Here is a 22,771-nt window from a genome sequence, read left to right as displayed (position 1 = left end):
TTTAATAAATTTTCACTTATTTGGGGAATTAGCAATATGACTTCTGTTTAATATAGCAAATCTGCTAATGTCACATCCATTTACTATTTTTAGGAACTATTAAAAGGTAAAGAAAATATTGGTTGTTATCAAGGCACAATTTATATTTAAGAAAATTAATTTTAACTTTATTTTCAGACTCAGAGACAAGAGTCTTTTGTCAGTCATAAGGAAAGGTCTGTGTTCTTTTCAATAATTAAGGAAGTCCAGAGATTGTCTTCTGAGAATTATTACCTTAAAGGCCACTGTTAGTAAGATTTGTTGACTCATGCACAAGGAAGTGCTCTATACTTATTAGAAATGTGCGCTCATTTTCTATTAAATTTCAAAGGGACTTTAAAATTATTTCAGGAAACAGAAGTATTGCCTTTTGCATAGCTTATTTTTAGAAAGGTTTTGAAAACTCAAAGGAGCTGGAAGCTTATCAAGGGACTAGTTATCAGGGTGGTCCTCATTTTGAAGTAAAATAAAATACGAGTGTGGAAAAGAACTGACGTATGAGCTCAAACTGATCAAACAATTCTCTGTGGACGTCAACCAACAGGACAGGCTATGGTCAACACTTTCAGAACTTCTGGATTTCTCTTGAATGGTTCATAAATAGTGTTTCATTCATGATAACTTTTTAAAAGAAGTTGATTTTCTATTTGAAATTTTATCAATATCAGAGGAAGAACTTTCTAAAAGTTCATTGTTTCCCCCACCCCCACCTCTCATCTCTCTGTGTAGTAGAATACATTAGAGCAAAACTCAGGAAACCATCCTTTCTAGAACATGCTACAGTGTTACTGCTAATAATCATGTATCTTGGATACTGAAAAGGTTCTTCATAATTCTTGGAAAATCTCTCAGTATCCCTGTGGAAGATGTAATTTGTAACAGAAAAACAGTAATATTTACTTCAGATCCTTGGCGTCTTGATAGATAGTCTTTATAATGGAAGTATTAATACATGTATGCTGAGGCTTAGTGTCAAGGATTAAAATTTAGTTGTGCAAACACTTCTTCATATTTCATGGTTTTGTAGGACACGGCTGTTTTGCTTATAAATTTGTTCTTTAAATGAGCCATTCTGGAAATTCAACTAGCTTAAGTTATAACCAGGCGTTCAGCTGTTATAATAGTGTAATATAAAGTAACTTATTTAAATCTGAAGCATAGAGTGGCCAGGAGTTCCGGAGCTGACCACTGAATTTGGGTCCTTATCTGTAAAACAACATTAATGTACAAGAAAAACAACAGAACATAAAAATAGAGCTTAGAGATGAATATTTAGGACATCCAAAATCTATTTTGTTGCAGTGTGCTATGCTGGATCAATAAGAGAAATGCTAATCCTTTTGGAAATCTTTTATTTAAAAGAAGTTGTGTGAACATCCTGTTCTGTAGTGAGGAAGGAGTATAAAATAGTTTTGCTGATAATGGGTGAAAGTTAAGTAAGAAAAGAAATAAACAAGCCTGTTGCATTTCCCTTAACCAGTCTATTTCGAATCAGGATGAACTTGAAAAATCAAGATGAACTTGAACTTTCTTAACTAGTGAATATGAGATGTCTTAAAAATGACAGTTAGGTGGCTGAAATAGTTTATACGAGAACCGAAGGCATTCAGTTTACTACAGATGATGCAAGACAGCACAATGACCTCCTGAGATTTCTTGTTTTATTTTTCAAGGAATTAATTTCCTTAAGCATTAGTTCAGATACTGCTGGAGGCTGTGTCACATTCTTTGTGTATATGCCTGATAGCTGTACTCAATCTAAATAGGCAAACAAAAAAATAAATAGTAACATGACTATCAGTTTGTGAAATGTCAGTTTCAATTTCTTCATTGGCTCACCAATCTCTCCTCTCCCAAGAAAGGACAGGAAGGGAAAAGCAACAGTTATTTTTGACATGCCCCTAGGTAATTAAATTCTTCTTCATCAGACAAGAATGTGTATGCTTGACTGAACAATTCAGAAATTAAAAGCTGCTGTGCTTATTTGAAAGGCATGTTTTCTTTTGGGGTTTGTGCCACCATTTAAAATAATCTTTGTCTCATTTTAGCTATGATCCTCTCTTGGGGAATCAAATGGGGTGGGTTTTTTTAATCAGTATTGATGAAGATATAGCTGATCAAAAATATAGCATATTTTTTAATGCAAAACTGAAAGGAACTTTCAGCCAACTCTTCAAGGAAGAGGAGGAAGGAAGGACCCCAAATTTTTCTTTCCTCTTCTGCACTTCTCTCCATCATCAAGTTTTGTGTGCCTTAAAGCTGGTGCCCACAAAATACCTGAAGGGTGTGTGGGGAGATGCTGCAAGCTCCTAAATCATCTTTATGGTGCATTGCATCTCCCATACTGATTGCAGAGGATGTTATTAACTGGTTCCTATATGATGTGTTGCTTTTTTACTGGGAAATGGATGAGGACCAAATTTGTCAAATGAGTGCTGGACATAAAACCCAAATTTAGGAATATGAATCAAAATAGTTTTGTTTTCAGGGGAATTGGGCTCGCACCTTTTGTTGCAGCTGTACACTTTGTGGGTACCTACCTGATTTGGAAATGAGGGTGTTATGGTTAAAGTGCTCAATGTACATCTCAGCAGCTAAGCTTAAGTACCAAAATTTGAAAATTCTGTCTGAGACTGTCTATGCAGTAATTTTTTCTGTTCTTCATGTTGCATTTTCACAGTTCTTTTAATTAGTCAATTAACAAAAGAAACCATGATAATAAACTCCTCCGCCTCAGACACGTGGCACATAATTCCTGCTTTTCATCTGGCTCATTTATTTCCACTTATTGACATAGACCAAATTCACATTAGATAATGTTTCTGTGTAGTTTTTCCATTCTGAACTTGACAGGGTTAAATTTTGTGCTTGTTTGATGAAGGTTTTTATTTTTTTCATTTAAGCAAAATTAATTTGATCTTCTTTGTAGCTCACTAGCTTTCTAATCTCCACAGCCATATTATCACCAGCTTAAAATAAACTATGCACTGATTGATTGACTGACAGGGAAAAGTTTTTCTCATTTGACTAGAAATGCATCCTTTGCCAGAAGTGAGCCTTTTTTTTTTTTTTTTGCCAGCCATTTCTTTTACTAACATTTTATTCCACTCAAATGTTAAACAATTTGTTTCTATACCATCATGCAGGGAAATAGCTTACTGCTGCTTTCCCCATATTAAAATGCTGCATGTGCAGAACTGCTTGGAGTGAATATTTATGAATATATGTTCCAAGTTGCATATTCAATACGAAATTTTAAGTCAGACCCAGATATATGAAGAATAAAGCTTTTTGCCTTTTCCTAGTTCATGCTGTTATCATTTATCTGCCTCACCTCATAGCAAGCTTTGCAAATAAGGTAATTTTGCAGCATTCTACAGCCAAATCTTAACAGCTGGCTTTCTGTTGTACTCAGATTCAGATCTGAGCTTTTAATGCAGCTTATCTTCTAGGATGCCCTTTATCACTAGGAGAAAGGGAGAGATGAACTGCTTTGCATTTTTCAGATGTAGTGTGTTTTGGGGTTTTACCAGGACCAAAGTCTCTTGATAACAGCTGAGCTTACAAGAGGGAGGAGAAGAAAGCTCAATATTAAATATGATAGATAAAACTACAGGTAACCTTTGGAAAGGAACAACTAAGTAACCTGTGATCTGTTTAAATATATTATGACTTTTTATTTTTGCTGTTAGTGAAATGAACCATTTTATGAACTTAAACCTGATGAGATATGCCTTCTCAGCAGGGCTGAGAAAGTTTAATCACCTACAGGTAGAAAATTGATTTTTACTCAGTGTAAGGTGATGTGTAGTATTTCTTTAAATCTATAGTAGGAAGCAGAACACATCCCCTCATGCTGTACAAAAATCAATTTACCAAAGCAGAAAGAAACTTAAGTATATTCTAGACTGTGAAACAGAGTGGAAACAAAGCAGTTCTGGAGATGGCACTTTGTACCTATTGTAATAAGGTTTATTTGACAATTGTAGAATAAAGTGTTTAATTTTTTTTTGTGGTGTGAAATTAAACAAAAAATTGAAAAATATTCCAAGTGGAAAATGTGCAGCAAAGAATAACAGGAAAAGAAAAGGAATTACTTTCTGAGTTAGGAGTAGAAGGGATGGAAAAAGAAAATGAAGACCAGAAAGGGGAAAACAAATATCTGTACCCCTACAAATGCACTTTTTCATGCGCCATAGAATCTGCATATTGAAATTAGGAACAAAGTTATGTGAAGAGTTACTAGAGCACCAACATTCATCCCTCTGCACTTGTGGTGTGTGTGTTGATGAGCTGATCCAGCTCCCATCTGTTTTCTAGATTTTACTGCTGGCTGCAAACAGTAGATATTGTTCAAACCAGAATTTCAGTGAACAGGCATGAAACTAGAAACCTGCATACTTGTCGATGCTGGCAACATAAATGCTTTTACTATATGAGGAAAAATTAACTTTCTATCCAAGATAGCCACTGAGTAGTTCCTCAGTCTACCAAAACGAATAACAACTCATTTTGTGTATGCTGTCTGTCTAGACTTTATTACTGAGCAATATGTAGCCGCTGGAAGCAGAAGACATAGCTTGGTTGCACATTGACACCTTTATAACACCAGCACTTGTGCTTGTTTTGTGAAAGATGATGGTCTCCTTCAGCTTCTGGAGGATAGGTGATGGTCTCCTGACTAAGGGCCAATGTCTAGGAGGGAAGTACAGAGAGTAACCCTGACTTGGATGGTTATGTCTGCTATTGAGACAGTGAAGGAGACCTCTATGAATGCTGCCTCTGCCCACCCTGTTCACAGGAGCCACTTTGAAGTGTTTGGGTGACACTTAGTTCTGTGCAGTCAGAGCAGCAGCAAGACGCAAAGCTGCCTGGCATGCTGTGGGGCTGGCATGTGTTTACTTAATCTGTATTTGAGCGTGTCTGTATGGCTCTGGAGGTCTGCTTTTGGTGTGCATGGGAGGGATAGCTTGTGCATTGGTGCAAACTCCTATTGGTGTAACACAGCTCTGAAAAATGCTGATGTTTCCATGATATAGGTGAAAGCTTGTCTGTGGTTCCTGGTGTTGGACTGTGGAGTCCACTGCTAGTGTAACTGCCAAATACAGCATAGAGGTTTCTCTCTTTTTTTTTTTTTAACATTTCTTTCAGCTCCAGGTAATGTCAAGAAGAAAATCAGGCTGGATGTGCTCTGCCTGTTAATATGCTGTTGTGGTTTAGCCCGGCTGGCAGCCAAACACCACACAGCTGTTCGCTCACCCTCCCCCCTCCCTCCCCAGGATGGGGGAGAGAAACGGGAAAGTGAAGTCTGTGAGTTGAGATAAAGACAGTTTATTAACACAGGAAAAATAATAACAATAATAACAATAATAATAATAATAGTATTAATGTGTACGAAATAAGTGATGCACAATGCAATTGCTCACCACCCGTTGACCGATGCCCAGCCTATCTCCGAGCAGCCGGCCCCCCCCCTCCACCCCGGCTAGCCACCCCTATATATTGTTCAGCATGACGTCAGATGGTATGGAATACCCCTTTGGCCAGTTTGGGTCAGCTGTCCTGGGTCTGTCCCCTCCCAGCTCCTGCTGCATCCCTAGCCTGCTCGCTAGCAGGACAGAGAGAGGCTGAAAAGTCCTTGGCTTGGTGTAAGCACTGCTCTACAACAATTAAAACATCAGCATGTTATCAGCGCTCTTCTCATTCTAATCCAAAACATAGCACCCTGCCAGCTACTAGGAGGAAAATTAACTCTGTCCTAACTGAAACCAGGACATATGCTTAAAGCATACCAGCCATGAAACACTTGATATTTTAAACATACTAGCATCGTGTGGTAGACTCACTTCCTTAAATATCACTCTTCATTTTAAAGAAACCCACCAGATCGATCCTAATCGTATCATAGGATACAGTATCACTGTTCATCATACAAATTGACTTCATGCAAGTTTTATTGGAACAATTTGGTTGGTTTTCTGTGTGTGTGTGTGTTTACAGATAGCCTTCCAGGTTGTAATCTGTCCTGGTTCACTCTGAGCTCCAGAGTATGCCTTTCTGACAGCTCAGTCAGGTGGACTGTTATATCTCTGAAGCAGAAGAAAAACTGTTTTGAGGGAGATTGAAAAATGTTACATTTAATCCTTTCAGCAAGAAGTCATTGTGGATTGCCTTTGGGTAGACACTGAGAAAATTTCAGAGTAACAGAACTATATTTACGCTTCATAGCCTAAATCTAACAACACAGAAAATTGGCCATTATAATGGTGAAACTCACTTTGCAGTTGCATGATCTGCAAAAACAATACCTTATAAAAGGGTTGAAGGCTGAGCAAAGAATCTGTAGCTATATCATTCAGCCATGCTTTGCTATAAATTAAAGTTTTCATGTAAAATTTAAACCTACATTTTTAGCAAGCCTAGTTATAGACCAGTTGCATATACTACCCAAAACCTAATTCATGGCACTAGGATTACAGAATGGGCTGTTGTCTTGGTCAGTTGGCTACAATTACCAGGTCTCATTGCACCAGGATTTCAGATCCTGAGTGCTTTTTAAAATGAGAAGCAGGTGGTATGTGTGTGTATAATGTTTTTACGCATATATGTATTTGTAAAAACAGAGCAGGCCAAACAAATTATTGTCAATGGAACATCAAAAGTTCAGAAGACTCATCATACCAGTACGAGACATCTGCTTTGCCTGAATTTTTATCCTTTTAATGTTGTATTAAACTGTTTTCCTGACAGCTTCACTGAATAGACTTATTTTAAGCATGTATATATTTGAAACTTATATATTGATTTATGTGTTACTTTCTGCTGAAAGTGGAATCTAGACCATATGATACCTGTGATAGAGGACTTAAATTGATATGATTTTATATTAGAATGGTGGAATTGTAGAAAAACTTGACTATCTGGTGCTCTGCTAGGAATTACTATTAAAATGGTAACAATCAGCTGAAGTGAACAGTTTGGCATTGAACTACTGTATTCTTGATCTATAATATCTTTTATGAAAACAGTAGTTGTGTTGCATGGGCACAAATACTGGTAGCTTTTAGGGTAAGCTATGTGGGTATATAACAATATTTGGTCTGTAAACTGTTTCTGCACTTGTTCTTCCATTAACAAGACTTGTCTACCAGTTTGCCTTGGTGTAGCTGCCTCCTTATGATTCATCCCTCTCTCTACCAGCCAGGGAGTTCCCCAGTGCATGGTTTGCCAGCATCACCACCAGACTTAGAGGCTCTCCTGCCCTGAGAACATCTACTTTGCCATATGGGCACTGGCACTTCTGCTCATGCTGACTTTCAAACTGGAAGTACTCAGGTTTGCAGATAGGAAACTCTGGACTGGGTACAGGCCATGTCAGGTTGGGATCTCTGTCTTTGTTAGCATGGGGCCAGGAGGCAGGGCTGGTGTTATAGGCTGCTGTTCAGTGTTGTAAGAACAACAGTGGTGTTTTTTGGGCTGGAAAGTGCAGAGTGACTTGTTCGGGTCTGAGTCAGTTCAGGGATCTTTGTGTTGCTGTGCAGTTGTGACCTTATGAAGCTTTTTGGGAAAATACATTTTAAATCTTTGCAAAGTTCAGTCTGCAGTGAGTTTCTTCAATTCAACCAGGCATAAATATTACTATATATTTTATGCTAATATTTAGAAAAGGTGAATGCAAATATGCAGTCTTATACTTGACACTGTTTAGAATTGCGGAGGCTCATTCGTTCATGTTTTATGTCCTTGCTTGTCTTCCAAAATTATTATTAACATGTAAATAATATTGTTTTCTACGTTATGCAGTGGACTAAATTTGCTGTTTAGATTTGGAAGATACCAACTGGAACAATATCCCTTAATTTGTAGGTAACCTGAGTGCATATTAGCAAATGATTCTAAAAATTTATCAGCCTGGTTTATAGACTTGACCTGCATCTTCTTCTCTGAAACATTTCTGATTATCTAGTGTTCTGTGCATCTTTATTTGAATAAAGCTTTTAAATTTTTTAACATCACTCTTCCCTTTGAAAGCTAGTCTTTGAATACTGATGAATGAAGTCATGTTTTGATTGACAGCTGTAATTAAAAAAAAATCCTTTGAGGGAATTGTTTGTAGTGGCTCAGAATACTTGCTTTCTTAAGATTCAGCACCATTTCTCACAAATGATACAAAATTTCTTAAGAGGTTTACCTTGTCAAACATTGTTAAAATGTAAATAAAATAAACAAAATGGATTTGAAGCCACAGGGTACCTTTAATAGCTTTTTGTCTTAGATGTGAAACAAATATGAACTTTATCTAAACTGTAGGTTTCTCTGAGATTACAGAAAATGACAGTTAAATTCCTGTGCTGTTCACTACAGCTTTGTCTGGCTTTAATTTTTGGAGTCAAGGGGCAGCAAGTGATACCTATGGATTTTGTGTTAAGAAGAGGTTCATAAATTATGGGTGAAGCGGGACAGTTATTGGTATTTAAAGACATCATTCTTGAAGATGAATATTAATCAGGGTAAAACCTGAAGGAATTCCAAATAACTTTCTGAAATAGGGCAATTGAACAAAGTTTGCATGATTCAATAAACAGTGCTGGGTGTAGTGTTGTGGGTCCAGACATGGAATGATGGGTTATTGATGTATGCACACATAAGCCATATTCTGCCTGTTATTTACACAGAGAAATGACTCCTCACAGCCCAACTGCTTGACTTCTTAGTCTTCAGCGTTCATTTTGATTTTCAAGACGGTGAAAGCAAGCAGTTTGAACGAAACCTTTGCACCATTAACTTGTCCTGTCTGCTCTAGCCATTGTCTGAGGTAGATTTATGTATGAGATTGAGATTGCCCTTCAACAGGGTTGGCCAACAAACATCCAAAGCCAGATGAGTGGAGATTGTTGGCAACTCAGTTGTTGGAGCTGTTCGCCAGCAGGAGAGATCAGTGTAATGTCCACTCCTGTTGTGGTTTAACCCGGCCGGCAGCTAACACCACACAGCTGTTTGTTCACCCTCCCCCCTCCCTCTCTGGGATGGGGGAGAGAAATGGGAAAGTGAAGCCTGTGAGTTGAGATAAAGACAGTTTATTAACACAGGAAAATAATAATAATAATAATAATGATAATAGTACTACAAATAATAATGTGTACGAAACAAGTGATGCACAATGCAATTGCTCACCACCTGCTGACCGATGTCCAGCCTATCCCCGAGCAGCCGGCCCCCCCCCCCCCCCCCGGCTAGCCACCCCTATGTATTGTTTAGCATGACGCCATGAGGTATGGAATACCCCTTTGGCCAGTTTGGGTCAGCTGTCCTGGGTCTGTCCCCTCCCAGCTCCTGCTGCACCCCTAGCCTGCTCGCTAGCAGGACAGAGCGAGAAGCTGAAAAGTCCTTGGCTTGGTGTAAGCACTGCTCTGCAACAATTAAAACATCAGCATGTTATCAGCGCTCTTCTCATCCTAATCCAAAACATAGCACCCTGCCAGCTACTAGGAGGAAAATTAACTCTATTCTAACTGAAACCAGGACAACTCCCAAAAGACTTCGAGAAGTTACTTACATTTCACAGATGATTAAAAATAATAAAGCATTTGATTTTCTTTTTAAGATTTTATTTTATTGTCAAAGAGTAGCATAATGAAAATGTTCCTGATCAATAAGCAAACTGTAAAGCATGGGTAGGCTGACAACAACAGTGGGAAGTAAGTGGGAATGTAGAATGAACATACCGGATGACAGTGAAAATCAAAAGAAGACAAAACCAAATACGGAAGTGACTTACGGACTTGAGGTACGCAGATCTAGTTGGACCTGCTTTCCATTTCTGCTATTTGCCCGCCCCCCCCCCGCCCCGCTGTTGTGAAATAACTAACCATGCTGCCTGCCTGTCCAGCCCAAATTGAAGCTTTGGATAGATATGACTTCCTGACTTTAACTGTGTATATTTTGCACAATTAAGTGTTCTGGTTTCACGCAGAATACTAGAGAGAAGACTATTCTCTTATGCTCTTTTGCTCCTTTTTAGGTTATTTTCTTGTGTTGTTGTAGCTTTCTGGAAGAAGTGGTAGCAATCTGCTCTACTGGATAAGGATTTAGTGAGTTTTTAAATAAATTGCTGAGTTTACCCATTGTTTCTAAACCTTAGTGAAAGAAGTGTAACTGATCGTTTTAGAATAATTCTGATTTTGTGAGTTCTCAAAGATTATTTGTTTCAGATAATTTATTCCTACTTACATCAGCTAATTCTTCCTTTTTTATTTTTGGTGAATCGAGCACAGTATGCTAGAGACCTGATATGCAGAGCCTGAAACAGTAATTACAGAGTCACTGTGTGGAGCCTTGTGAGATGATGCCCTTACTGTGAAGCATTCTGTTTTGTCAATAAGCTTACATCAATACTTGGCAGGTCATTTCTGCAGTTTCAATGTTTCAGAATATAAACTAGACAAAGTCAGTAATATCAAATTGGAGCTGCTTTGCATCTGAAATTGACAAATCCTATTTTGAAAGCATGCATGAACATGAGGATCAAATTTAGCTTTTAACATTTACATTTTTTTTCCAATGGGGAAGTATCTGATCCACTTCTAATTTACCTGTTGTTGATTTCCTGAATCTTTCCTAATCCCTTGCAGCTGAGATGTCCTCACCATTGGAGAAGCAATTAACAAAATCCCTGACTGGAGTGTATGAAGCATCTGTTATGGAAGTATAAAAGGTTAGCCTAAATCCCAGCACACAGATGTCAGACTAGAACAAATCAGCATGGAGAATTACCTGGAGGCACCACAAGGTTAAGGTGGAGCATATGTATGGTTAAAAGGTTGTTTATGACTAGCAGAATTAATTTTTCAGGATGAGAAGGTCAGACATGCAGAAGTGAAGAGTGTCTGTTAGCAGAGATTGTTTTAGGCTCTGGATTTCACCTGGCAAACACCACAGTAGATTTCATTGGTATGTCCAAACTGAAAAATTTTCAGTAAAGTCTTGTGATTACAGAGATGCTACTAAATGTCCATTCTGGAAGGACTTATGCTTATCAGTCAGCTATATTTTAAGGTAGATTTTCTTCTAAATCTGTTTTGTACCAGGTTCAGTGGATTGAATCTAGAAGAAAGCTATTTCCTCTTTCCCTAACTAACAGTATAGGTGGTTTTAATCCTTCAGAATTAAGTCCTTCAGCTTGTGTTACATCAACGTAAGATGCTTTTGTATCAACGTGCAATATACTTATTGTCTAATTTACAAATATGGATACTTTAGTCTCTGTATTTGTTATATCTGACACTGTCTTTGTTAAACTAATCAAGTATATAGATATATGAAAATTATAAAATATTGGAAACGTTCAGATTAGATCTTCATACAATGTAAACAGGCATTGTTCTGCTGCCACTGTTGATTCAGGGAGGTATATATTACCGCATGCTCATTTCCAGCTGTTTCCTAGGGTAAAGTTTAATTCCAGGACACTTGGGTCCTCTCCAGAGGATGTGTGCTAGTGTGTGACTTTGTCCAGAATCTGTTCTAAATTCATTCTATTTTGTACTCATCATTTGCATGTATGTTTTTGCAAGTGTAAACACTCATGTATTAGCCTACATATGCTAGCACTGTTGGAGCTGGCACAACAAATATGTGAATATGCTGGAAGGAATTCAGAAAGAAAAGCTACCAAAGAGATTGGAGATTGAAGGGACCAATTAGTGGGAAAAGATTAAATGGTTTGATTGTGCCCTTTTCATGCAGGCAAAATTCAACAGAAGATTATTTATTTGGTTTTGGATGCAGTGAGGGACAACAGCCAAAAAAAGGGAGATGTAGTAGTCAGGGAAATAGTAACTAAAGGGATATGATAACCATCTCAAATGCTTGAATAGACAAGAAATTTAAAATGTGATTCAGAGCAGCATAATGAAAATAAAAAGGTTAAATTAACTATAAAAAATTAACGATAGAAATAAAGATGATGAATAGCAAAAAAAAATAAAATAAAAAAATCCATGACAATGACATTTCTTAGAATGTGGAATGGTGGTCTCAGAAAAGCTACAGAGAATCCATTGCTGGGTTAATTAAAACATAACTATACCAAGCATTAGAACGTGTGAAGCAGAGAAAAGACAGGCATTTGGAAAGAATGGAGTAACGGACCATGGATGTTCTTATCTCTGATCTGCACGTATGCATGTGTGAGGAAGGTAATGCTTAAAAAGGATAGATCTTGCTCATGGAGTTGTTGCCTAGAAAATGAACTAAACTTCAGAATGCCCTGAGGTGGAAGCATAAGGGTTTTATCCTCATCCTAATTTTGTAACTCTATTTTGTTCATATTGTCAAGTACTTAATGCAGTTTGAGTCAGATGTTGAGTGTGCTTTTCAGCAAGAATTGTGCTTTGGGTTGGAAAGGACCTGAAAGATCATCTAATTCTAACCCCACTGCCAAAGGCAGGGACACCTTCCAGAACCCATGTTCTATTTGGGTGCACGTCTACAAGCACGTGGCTTTTGGTTGTTCCCTCCTAAATACTTGGGTAACAGGATTGGTATGCTCCAACCTGTTTTGCAAATGAATTTTGTTGCGTGCAAATCTTACTGCTTACATTTGATGTTGATATTGCTTGGGAGCCTACTATGCTCTGAGTGGGTAAGATTGTTCATATGCAAGCAGAGAATGTTTCAAGTGTTCTTGCTGTTTAAGTGCCTGTTTGATAAGCATCCCTCATCAGACGACAAATGCATATATATTGCTGTATCTCATCCCTGTCCCAGCTACTTCTTGACTTATGTGGAGGAAACAAACTAACAGACATTTCCTGTTATTTTTCCAAGCTGGTTCAGATTGCCTTGGCATCACCCTTGTAGCACACAGGGGCCTTAGCAAAGGCCCAAGCCTTAACCCATACTGAAGATAAGTACTGAGCCCCTGGAAACATTGCTTTTGATCAGTACTGTGTATGTAGTCTAGTGGGCTTCTAGATTGAGATCGCTTTACTTTCTTACATAGAATTACAGGCATTCCAGACTTGAAATATTTCGAGTGAGAAGTTTGGCTGTGATTTTTCTTGTGGTATGGTGTGTATGGTTTTTTGCTAGTCATCTGGAAAGAATTTCTTTGTTCTAATATATCACTTTTTGCCCTGGTTTTGAATGAATAGAAAAAAATCAGTATGTCTTATGACCTTGATTATGAAAGCTGAGTTGTTTACTTTCATTACTTTATGCTGTGTTTAGTTCATTATATAAGCCTTTGACAATTGCATGGATTTTTTTTGGATGCTTCACTTCTTATATACTGCCCATAGATAGCTCTTCTACCACAAAATGCAAATTCCCCTATTGAAGCAACAAAAGGAATGTCAGCATCAATAATGAAGCAACTGGTTATTAGATTTGCATACCAACTGATGTGTTTGGAGGGTTTAGATTATTTTATTACTTCTTTCTCCTGAAGGTTAATATTCTGGTTAGACAACCTTGTTTATCACTGCTAATATGTCCCCTGGTTGACTGAGTCACCTTATCAACATTTCAGATTTCCTTCTTCCCTTTTCTTTAGGGTATGGCTGCCTTTGGCTGTGGGGAAAAAACAGAAATAAAGCAAAACTCTAAGTATTTTTTCCTTTAAAAGATGGGTTAAAGACACCCTATTTGCATTTTGTCACTGTTTCTGAGTATCTGTAGTTCAGATTTTCAGTCCATGACTTGTGCTATTAGTCTTTGAACTCCCACCTTTTCTTTGTCTGAATGTCAGAAGTTTGCCATGTATATCAAGTTGCCACATGCTAGAGAAGAAACTCTATTTTGACAGAATTAGTGTTAATTAATTAGTGTTAATAGTGTTAATTTAAACGCTTCGTTGGGTTAAAAACTGGCTGGATAGCTGGGCCCAAAGAGTTGTGGTGAATGGAGTCAAATCCAGTTGGAGGCCGGTCACTAGTGGAGTCCCCCGGGGCTCAGTACTGGGGCCAGTCCTCTTTAACATCTTTATCGATGGTCTGGATGAGGGGATTGAGTGCACCCTCAGTAAGTTTGCAGGTGACACCAAGTTAGGTGCGTGTGTCGATCTGCTCGAGGGTAGGAAGGCTCTGCAGGAGGATCTGGATAGGCTGGACCGATGGGCTGAGGTCAACTGTATGAAGTTCAACAAGGCCAAGTGCTGGGTCCTGCACCTGGGGCGCAACAAGCCCAAGCAGCGCTACAGGCTGGGAGATGAGTGGTTGGAAAGCTGCCTGGCAGAGAAGGACCTGGGAATACTGGTTGATAGTCGACTGAATATGAGCCAGCAGTGTGCTCAGGTGGCCAAGAAGGCCAACAGCATCCTGGCTTGTATAAGAAGCAATGTGGCCAGCAGGTCTAGGGAAGTGATTGTCCCCCTGTACTCGGCTCTGGTGAGGCCGCACCTCGAGTACTGTGTTTAGTTTTGGGCCCCTCGCTACAAGAAGGACGTCGAGGTGCTCGAGAGAGTCCAAAGAAGGGTGACGAGGCTGGTGAGGGTTCTGGAGAACAAGTCTTATGAGGAGCGGCTGAGGGAGCTGGGATTGTTCAGCCTGGAGAAGAGGAGGCTCAGGGGAGACCTCATCGCTCTCTACAGGTACCTTAAAGGAGGCTGTAGCGAGGTGGGGGTTGGTCTATTCTCCCACGTGCCTGGTGACAGGACGAGGGGGAATGGGCTAAAGTTGCGCCAGGGGAGGTTTAGGTTGGATATTAGGAAGAACTTCTTTACCAAAAGGGTTGTTAGGCATTGGAATGGGCTGCCCAGGGAACAGGCTGAGTCATCATCCCTGGAGGTCTTTAAGAGACGTTTAGATGTAGAGCTTAGTGATATGGTTTAGTGGAGGACTTGTTAGTGTTAGGTCAGAGGTTGGTGATCTTGGAGGTCTCTTCCAACCTAGACGATTCTGTGATTCTTCGTTAACCTTTTAAGATCTTGCCCTAAAGTTTGCAAGCAGAGAAGAGGAAAGAATCAAGTTTCAATGCTCTGTCACTTTGTATTGGATTGCATTTCATTTACTTCCTGTTTTTATCTTCTACAGATAAAATTTCTACCTCTTCATCACATGAGCTCAGTGTGTGCTGTTTATATCCTTATCATATCATAGAAGGGCACAAAAGAATCACTTTGCAAAATGCTTGTCATCTCTGGAGAGAGCATTATGATGGTAGATGAGTCTTGCGAGGAGTGACTTCTTATTTTATATAGATTTACTCAAAAATATCAACAATAATTTTGAAATAGCCATACTTTCTATCTGTCCAATGCATGTTATGCATCTTCATGCTCATTTATTTTATATTGCATTAGACTGCTCACTAGCACTAAATTTCAATGAGCATTTTCAGTGAGAGCTGTACATAACAAGTAGTGTCTAAATTGAGCTGTGATTTCCCCAAGTTGCAGAACCTCCTTGACATCAAAATCATCATTTCCTATGTATTTCAGTGCAGCCAATCCCTGTGTTCGTGTTCAAAGAGACATGGAAAAGTTGGAGTAGGTGGATTGTGGGATCTGTTGCTTTCATAGAATGGTTTGGGTTGGAAGGGACACTAAAGATGACCCAGTTCCAACCCCCCTGCCATGGGCAGGGATGCCACCTCTCTAACTAGATCAGGTTCCCCAGGGCCTTGTCCAGCCTGGCCTTGGACACCACCAGGAATGGGGGCATCCACCGTCTTTTCTATTTACACAGTAATCAACAAGAAGTTTAAAAAAATAACTTGTAATTTTATGGAAGTTTTGTGGTGTCCTTTTGAAGGAGGCAAAACAAACCACCACCACCACCGACAAAAAAAACAACCACCAAAAACCCTGCAAATAAACATATGCGAATTCTCCTAATGGGGGAGAGAATTTATTGAAGAAGAAATGTAGTCAACTGGTTTGAAATATAACTGGATTGTGGCTAAGCAACTTAAATGAAAATGTTTTGTTAATTCTTTTTTTCAAAATTTTGCATAATCAATGTTCATTAATGTTAACCATATAAAAATAAGCAAATAATATACGGCTACGTTTCTGGGTTTCTGTGTTCTGTTGGCTCTTTTCAACTGCTGACTCTTAACATTTGTTTTTTTTATGGTTAGAGTCTCCTCCATATTTTCATAACAATATCAAACTCGCTGAGTGTTAAGCACCTATGAGGAACAGATGTACCTAGTTTTCATAATCTTGGTCTCTTAGCTAGTGTTCCAAGTGATGTCAGGATGTATAGCTTAGTAGTTGATTGTATTTTTGTTTACGCTTACTGCCATGCTAAGAACATCTGTTATAAACAGTAGTCTGACAAAGGAGGTGTCAAGAAGTGAAATACTGTAAGAATCAAAATTGACGCTGTCTTTCATCAGTGTTGAGACTGTCAGAACTTGTACAAGCCAGCCCTAACTATCCACAGCAGGCAATCTGGTGCCAGCCTGCTGTTAAATAACCAACATTTGACAAGAAATAGCGTGTAGATGTACTGTGTGGTTTAAAACATCGTGTTAAGCATCATTAAAACTGAGTCTCCTTAGAGCCTTATTTTTTAAAAAAAAAAGTCCTTTCTCTCTCCTCTATAATAAGACATTTCTCTCTGACTGTTTCAATTAAGGCTCTAACAATACAAACAAAATGCCTCCTAATTCAGTACAACACTGGAGAACCACTGTTACTGTGAAGTTGCAAAGGCAGGTGGAAAAAACTGTATTTACAAACCCCTATCTAAGCAGTAATGAGAAGCATCAGATGGCTGTATTTCATTGGATTTCTCAAGTCCGTCACCCCTGTTAAAGTTCATATTTGTAAATGTTTCATTATCTGTGGCTCACTGATTGTGGTTCAGCTGCACTCTCTAACTCATTGGCACCAAGGTTTTAGGAGTCACAGAAGCCAACATGCTGAGCAAGTTTCTGCCTAAGCTGATTGATTACGAGTGATGTTCAATCGCAAACTGATGGTGAGGTAGTTCTTAATTGGGGGTGGTGGTGGTGTGTACACATATGTTTGGACAGTGTTAGCAGCAACCTTATTCTGTTTGAGATGAAACAACTCTTTCCAATTCCATTTTTTAATAAGTTCCTATAGCACATTATCTGTGCCTGTGTGGAGTCCCACAGATTTCCTTCTGTTTGATGAAACTTGCAGCACTGAAGCCTTCATAATTGGATAGAGAGGCCAAAACGAACTTGTCCAGTTACATTCTGGGAAGTACCAGGGATTAATTATAAAAACAAAAGGGAAATTGTATGCTAAAAGTGTAGGAACTCTCAGACACAACCCCAACGTGCTCTTGAAATACCATGACAGAGTCCTAACAATGGTGATAAAAATACTAGGTACAGCATGTAAAACATCTGTAAACTTGAAAACATCTGTAAACTTGACTTGGCGTGACTGAAAGGATGAATGTCCTGGATATAAGCAAAGAGTTGTTTTCTTATGCTGTAAATCAAAAAAGTTGTGAATGAGATTAAACACTGCCAACAGTGGGTACCAAGTACATGGAGGAGAAGGTTGTAATATCACCCTCAATCAATGAAATCATAGTCACAGAAATTATGATTGCTCTTTAAGCTTTTTATTTTGAATTAAATTCATTACAGATGAATTGTTTTTTTCTAAGCTAGGTGAACCTGGTTACTAATGATATATTTAAGTTTGCATCTTTTAAAATGTAATACCCCCAAAAGACAGTTTTACATACTAATTCCTAAGGATTCATCCATGATATTTGTGAGTTCCAGCCCAGCTATTGTGAGAATAATGATGAATAACAAGGCTCTTGAAAAAAATTAAATGTAAATTACTTTTTTAAAGCTTTTAGCATTGCTGGCCAGGAATGGTGATGTGTACTGAAGTTACTGAACCACATTTTTCTGACCTTAGGGAGTGCTGCCCTTCCTGCTGATGGAGGCATGATGCTTCTGAAGCAATTCCCCTGAGTCAGTGGTGCCTCTTTCATTTTGAAGGTCCAGGATTAAGTGTCTCCTGAGATAGTACTTGTTATGCTTTGGTCGGGGGACTTATGGCTTAATATCGTGATCAAGCTCCTAAGTCATGCAATTTCGTATTTGCAGCCTATTAATATTCATATAAAATGTTAATATGTAACAGCGGATCCCCTCAAAGTAGGGTGTCAAAAGCTCCAATAAATGGCATCTGATTCAGCATGGGTTTACGCATGTGATGTTTTTACATTTTTTTTACAGTGTAAGTGTAGTCAATGACACCTTGTTAATACTATGTTTGGTGCTGTTTTGAGTTAGTGGTTGTACTACACATACATTTTGGTGACTATTTGTCTCTATTATGAAAATAAAGATGCTAAAATAACTTTTTAGGCTTTTTAAAATGCACATAATTTTCATTTTAGGCAGTGTAGCATAAGTTTAATTATTGCTTCAGTAAAGTCTTTGCTTGTGTCTGTTAAAATGCAAATAATATTGTGGAGAAGAATGAATGGCATCATATACCCACAACAGATTTCACTGCAGACTATAGCAAGTGTTTTAGATCATGTTATTAAAAGCTGAAAATGTATTGATTTCTTGTGGTCTCAGAAGGGCAATGCATTTTCTCCTGTTCTAAGTAAAAATAAACCAATAAATGGCTGCATTAATGGCACTATTACTGGGTAGCAGCAGTATGTTTCTTAATGTCTCAGGCCTCAATCATGCAATCACTTACTCATATGTTTTACTCCAGGCAGCTTCACAGACTCATTATACTCAATTGGGTTATTTGTCTCAGAAATGAATTCGCTGAAATCAGCCTTGGTTCAAGTCACCCATTCACTTCTAAGTGAATGTGAATTTGCTGTGCATTATGTAAGCCTAACCTGGAGGAAGATATTTTACACCATTGCGAGTAGTGCAAATTACTATACAGTGCCTTACTTCCAGTGAACTTTAGACTGCCTTCATTATTAAGCAGATTTATATTTTATCTTCTACAGCAAGATAAGTAACATATGCCAACACCGCAAAATCACAGCATAGCTAAGAGTTGGTAGTTTCTTCTACTAGTTATCTAGTCTGTCATAGCCATATATTTCACTCCTTCCACCCCACATTCCTTCCATATGTGACCTTGTCTAGTTTTCCTTGCGAAAAGCTAGAGAATCATGTCTCCTTTGGGACTGTATAACAGAGTAGATAACATTTCCTTGGCACTAAAGATATGTTGTGAAATGACTCTAAGAGAAACTGGAGACAATTGAGATTGATTTTTATTTATTTATTTTAATGCAATCTAAACTCTCTTGATATCTGTGGAAATAAAATAGATCTACAAATTTATTTTCACTTCTAGGACACTTCAGTAAACTGTAGAAATATGAACTGACATTTTTTGCATGTACTGAAACAGAAACATTGTGGTATAGGTAATGGAGGAAGGCTGCAATTTCATTTATACCTTTGTATCCAAGTGGGATGTATGCTCCAAATACCCGGCAGGATTGTATCAGAGATGTTTTAATGGTTCTTGATTTATTAGGAATTTTTGGTAAGTGTGAAGGCCAGACCCCCATCTTCAGGTCTACTTGGGGAACTTGACTAGAAGCCCCATAATCAGGAATTACAGAACAGACAGAAGAAATGACAGGAGCTGCATAAGATGCATTCTCTCCTACTTCAGCCTCTGACCAGGCAATTTATTGACTCACAGGGGTTTGTTTGACTCTTTCTAACCTACCTGACTTACTGGAACTCTCCCACTGTGCAAGAATTGGAACCTAAATCCCAGACCAGACCTCTGGATGCCAGGTGGCAGTTTGCCAGTCTTATTACATGAGGAAAAAAAACCCCGTCGCCTTTAGATTCCAGAGCCGTCAGAAAAAGCAGTGCCTCCCAGCATGGGAGTCAGCTTGTGAGACAGAGTTGTATTCCCTGTTCAGAAGTCTTGAACACAATAAATGTATGTGCGGGCAACAAAAAGGAGATGACCTTCTGCTTGGATGCAGAAAGGAAAAGGTGTGGAGAGGAAAGAAGGGAAAGAGTTTGTCATGCTGAGCATTCCCTTACCTGTTCCTAGCCAAGAGGTCTTTGTGGCTCCACTGCTGTCCCGGTAGTTCCAACACCACTAAAGTTGCACCTCAGCTAGTGAACTGACCACAGAGGAAATGAACTTTTTAAAAGCTGACTTGTATTTGAAGTGATAGCACATGAGTAAATGTGCTTTAGAGACACAAACAGTCTCAGCACAGGTGCGCTGGGCATTTGATTGTCTACATAAACAGCAATTAAGGTATAGCTTAATTTTTGCAGATAGAGCAGAGATGAACTGAAATAATATTAGTCCTGGATATCCACTTATTCTTACTGAGTTTCCTCCATCCATAAATGGAGGAATAATAAGAGTAAAAATCATGTGAACTCTTAAGGTGGCAAGGTGACACCTTTGGCTGAGCTTTTGAATGTATTTGTTCTTTAATGGATCTAAGCACTGACATAGACTGGTTGTTCAACAATCAGATAAGGATTGCACCTGTTATTTTTCTAGACCCTGGTGAGGGGTGATTTAAAAAACAAAAAAAAAGTAGGAGTGTACACGTCTCACATTATTTCACCTCTCTTGCATGCAAGAAGTACAGATTTGTTAACAATGGGTTAATGCAGAAGTGACATTCAAGGCCTTTATTTACTGAATTTTGTGTTCGGATATCCTTAGTCCCGAATTTACAACATTATCATGCTGATGATCAGAATGTTCACAGTTAAAGTGCCTTAAAATAGAACTACGCTATGGTCACTAGAAAAAATTGAAGCTGAAGATGCATATCTTTAAAATTCCTAGATGACTAGAAGATGTTTTAGACTGAAAGTCAAAATCTATTTTAAATCTCATACATTAAATTCATGGTAGGCCATTTAGGAATGCTAGAGATTAGAAAGCTAAAAGATCTTTTAGAAAACGTGTTTTTAAGGGGTTATTTGCATTGATGATCATTAGAAAAATAGTATTCTTCACTTAATAAGTCTAATGCCATGATTTCTCAAACTGGGTTGTATATTTGGACTCCTATGTCCTGTTAACATTAATAGTGGCTATGCACAGATTTAAACTTCATATATATTCTTAGAAGTACATAATGTAGAATAGTTGTATAGAATAGCTGGTATTTTAGCATCAGATCCACTATAAAAGTTTCTGAATGAATGTACGGAAGAATGTGATCATAATATAGAAGGACTTGCAAGAATCTCAGTACCTTGAATTTCCAATAAGTTTTGCCAGCTTCTTTATAAATTATTGCTATAGGCAATGAGTATATCAATAACATACCTATGCATGCTGCCATGGAGGATTTGACGTATGGTATTAATGTCCACAATGGGTCTTCTGAAAAAAATGTGGAACAAAGTAACAAACAATCTGACAAACCTAATATGATATATAGGTGCTAGAGTGACAGCACACTAATGGGCTGTAGGGAAATGAATAATACTAGTTAATTAGCAGATTGATTTCATTACCAGGTTTGCAGAAGAGCTGCAGAGAGATCTTAAATATTCCACTTATGTGGCTTTTATCTTCTTCCGTGTGGAGTCTAACAATATTAATCAAAGTGGGGTTATAGTGAACGTTAAATGGTGACAGCTCCAGGTCAAAACTCTAAATAGGACACACAAATCCTTCTTAGATGTTCTCTCTAGATGTTCATGTGTATTGATTGACTGAGGACATTTTCAGAAGTGTTTCTCCTCAGTTGTATCTGCCAGATGTTCAACAAAAAGCCGAGCTAAATTAAGTCTTGAGGGAAGGTGCCTTTCTAGCTTCTTACCATCATAGTAGTTGATGTTCATATCCAATGCAAAGAATTCCCATACTTTGTGCATAAATCTATGTTATTTTCAAAGAAATATAATGCTTCTTTTTAGGTTATCATGAGCAAGTCTATTTAAGTGCTTTAATGTGGATAAGGACCATGTTTGTGAAGGAATCCCTTAGTTATCTCCACTGCCTGTGCTTTGGTTTGTGTTACGTTGCAGGGTGTCAGAACTGTCCTTTTGGATAATCCTAAACTGGAGGATGCACTCTGGAAAGCATCTAGCGTGCCCTAGTGGCTAACAGGCACTCACTTCATGGGACCAGATTAGAGTTAGACTCAAAATAAAATAAACTTTTTTGTTCTTCAGTACGTGCTAACTTGCTCTTGATATTTGCTCTTTCTGGACTGTACCGTTTACTGATATAGAGATAGCCACTGATGATTGTAGGATTTATTAGCTATATTAGCTCTAAGTTCAGAGTTGATTTTTAGCTAAAAATGAATGCCAGATGAGAGTTTCAGCCTGAACTGGAGTTTCTGGCATGAACTAATAGAGTTGAGGTATTCATCAGGTATGGCAAATGAAGGATAAAAGAAAAGGCCTGTGGGTGAAACTAGTACAAAACTTTCCACTTCTTCACCTTCTTGGCTGCATCAAACCTAGTGTCTGTAAAATCTGTAACAGTTCCACAGCAGTATTTTTGTTTGTTTACCTGCCATACATTGTTGAAATGAAGGAATTATGAATGGAACAATGTGATTTCCAGTGCTATTTCATAGGAGAAAGTAGTAGTTCTTGGTGGAGGAGGTTGTATCAGTCAACAGCAGTACTTTTCTGGCAGATAAAATTTTATAAATCCAGTCTTACACAAATTTTCTTTCATTGCAGGAAAAAGTCTGGAAAAAGCATTCTCTGACAAAAAAGAAAAGAGCTGTCCTATGATAAAATGGTATGTAACTGATCACATGTTTTCATTTTAATGAATGAT

The 22,771-nt window shown here is 38.2% G+C and overlaps 1 long non-coding RNA gene across 2 annotated transcripts in view; it reads left to right on the top strand.

The window, feature by feature from the left end:
* Positions 1–22,771, top strand: part of LOC121070107 — a 142,968-nt gene that overhangs the window by 79,884 nt on the left and 40,313 nt on the right. For both annotated transcript variants that reach the window (XR_005819896.1, XR_005819895.1), the window contains exon 3: positions 22,672–22,732. This is a non-coding gene — a long non-coding RNA (uncharacterized LOC121070107). The remainder of the gene's footprint in view (positions 1–22,671; positions 22,733–22,771) is intronic.

The sequence above is a fragment of the Cygnus olor genome, chromosome 4, assembly GCF_009769625.2.
Source record: "Cygnus olor isolate bCygOlo1 chromosome 4, bCygOlo1.pri.v2, whole genome shotgun sequence".
Classification (NCBI taxonomy): domain Eukaryota; kingdom Metazoa; phylum Chordata; class Aves; order Anseriformes; family Anatidae; genus Cygnus; species Cygnus olor.
The sequence above is the reverse complement of the archived record's forward strand: the minus strand, read 5'-3'. Positions and strand labels throughout refer to the sequence as shown.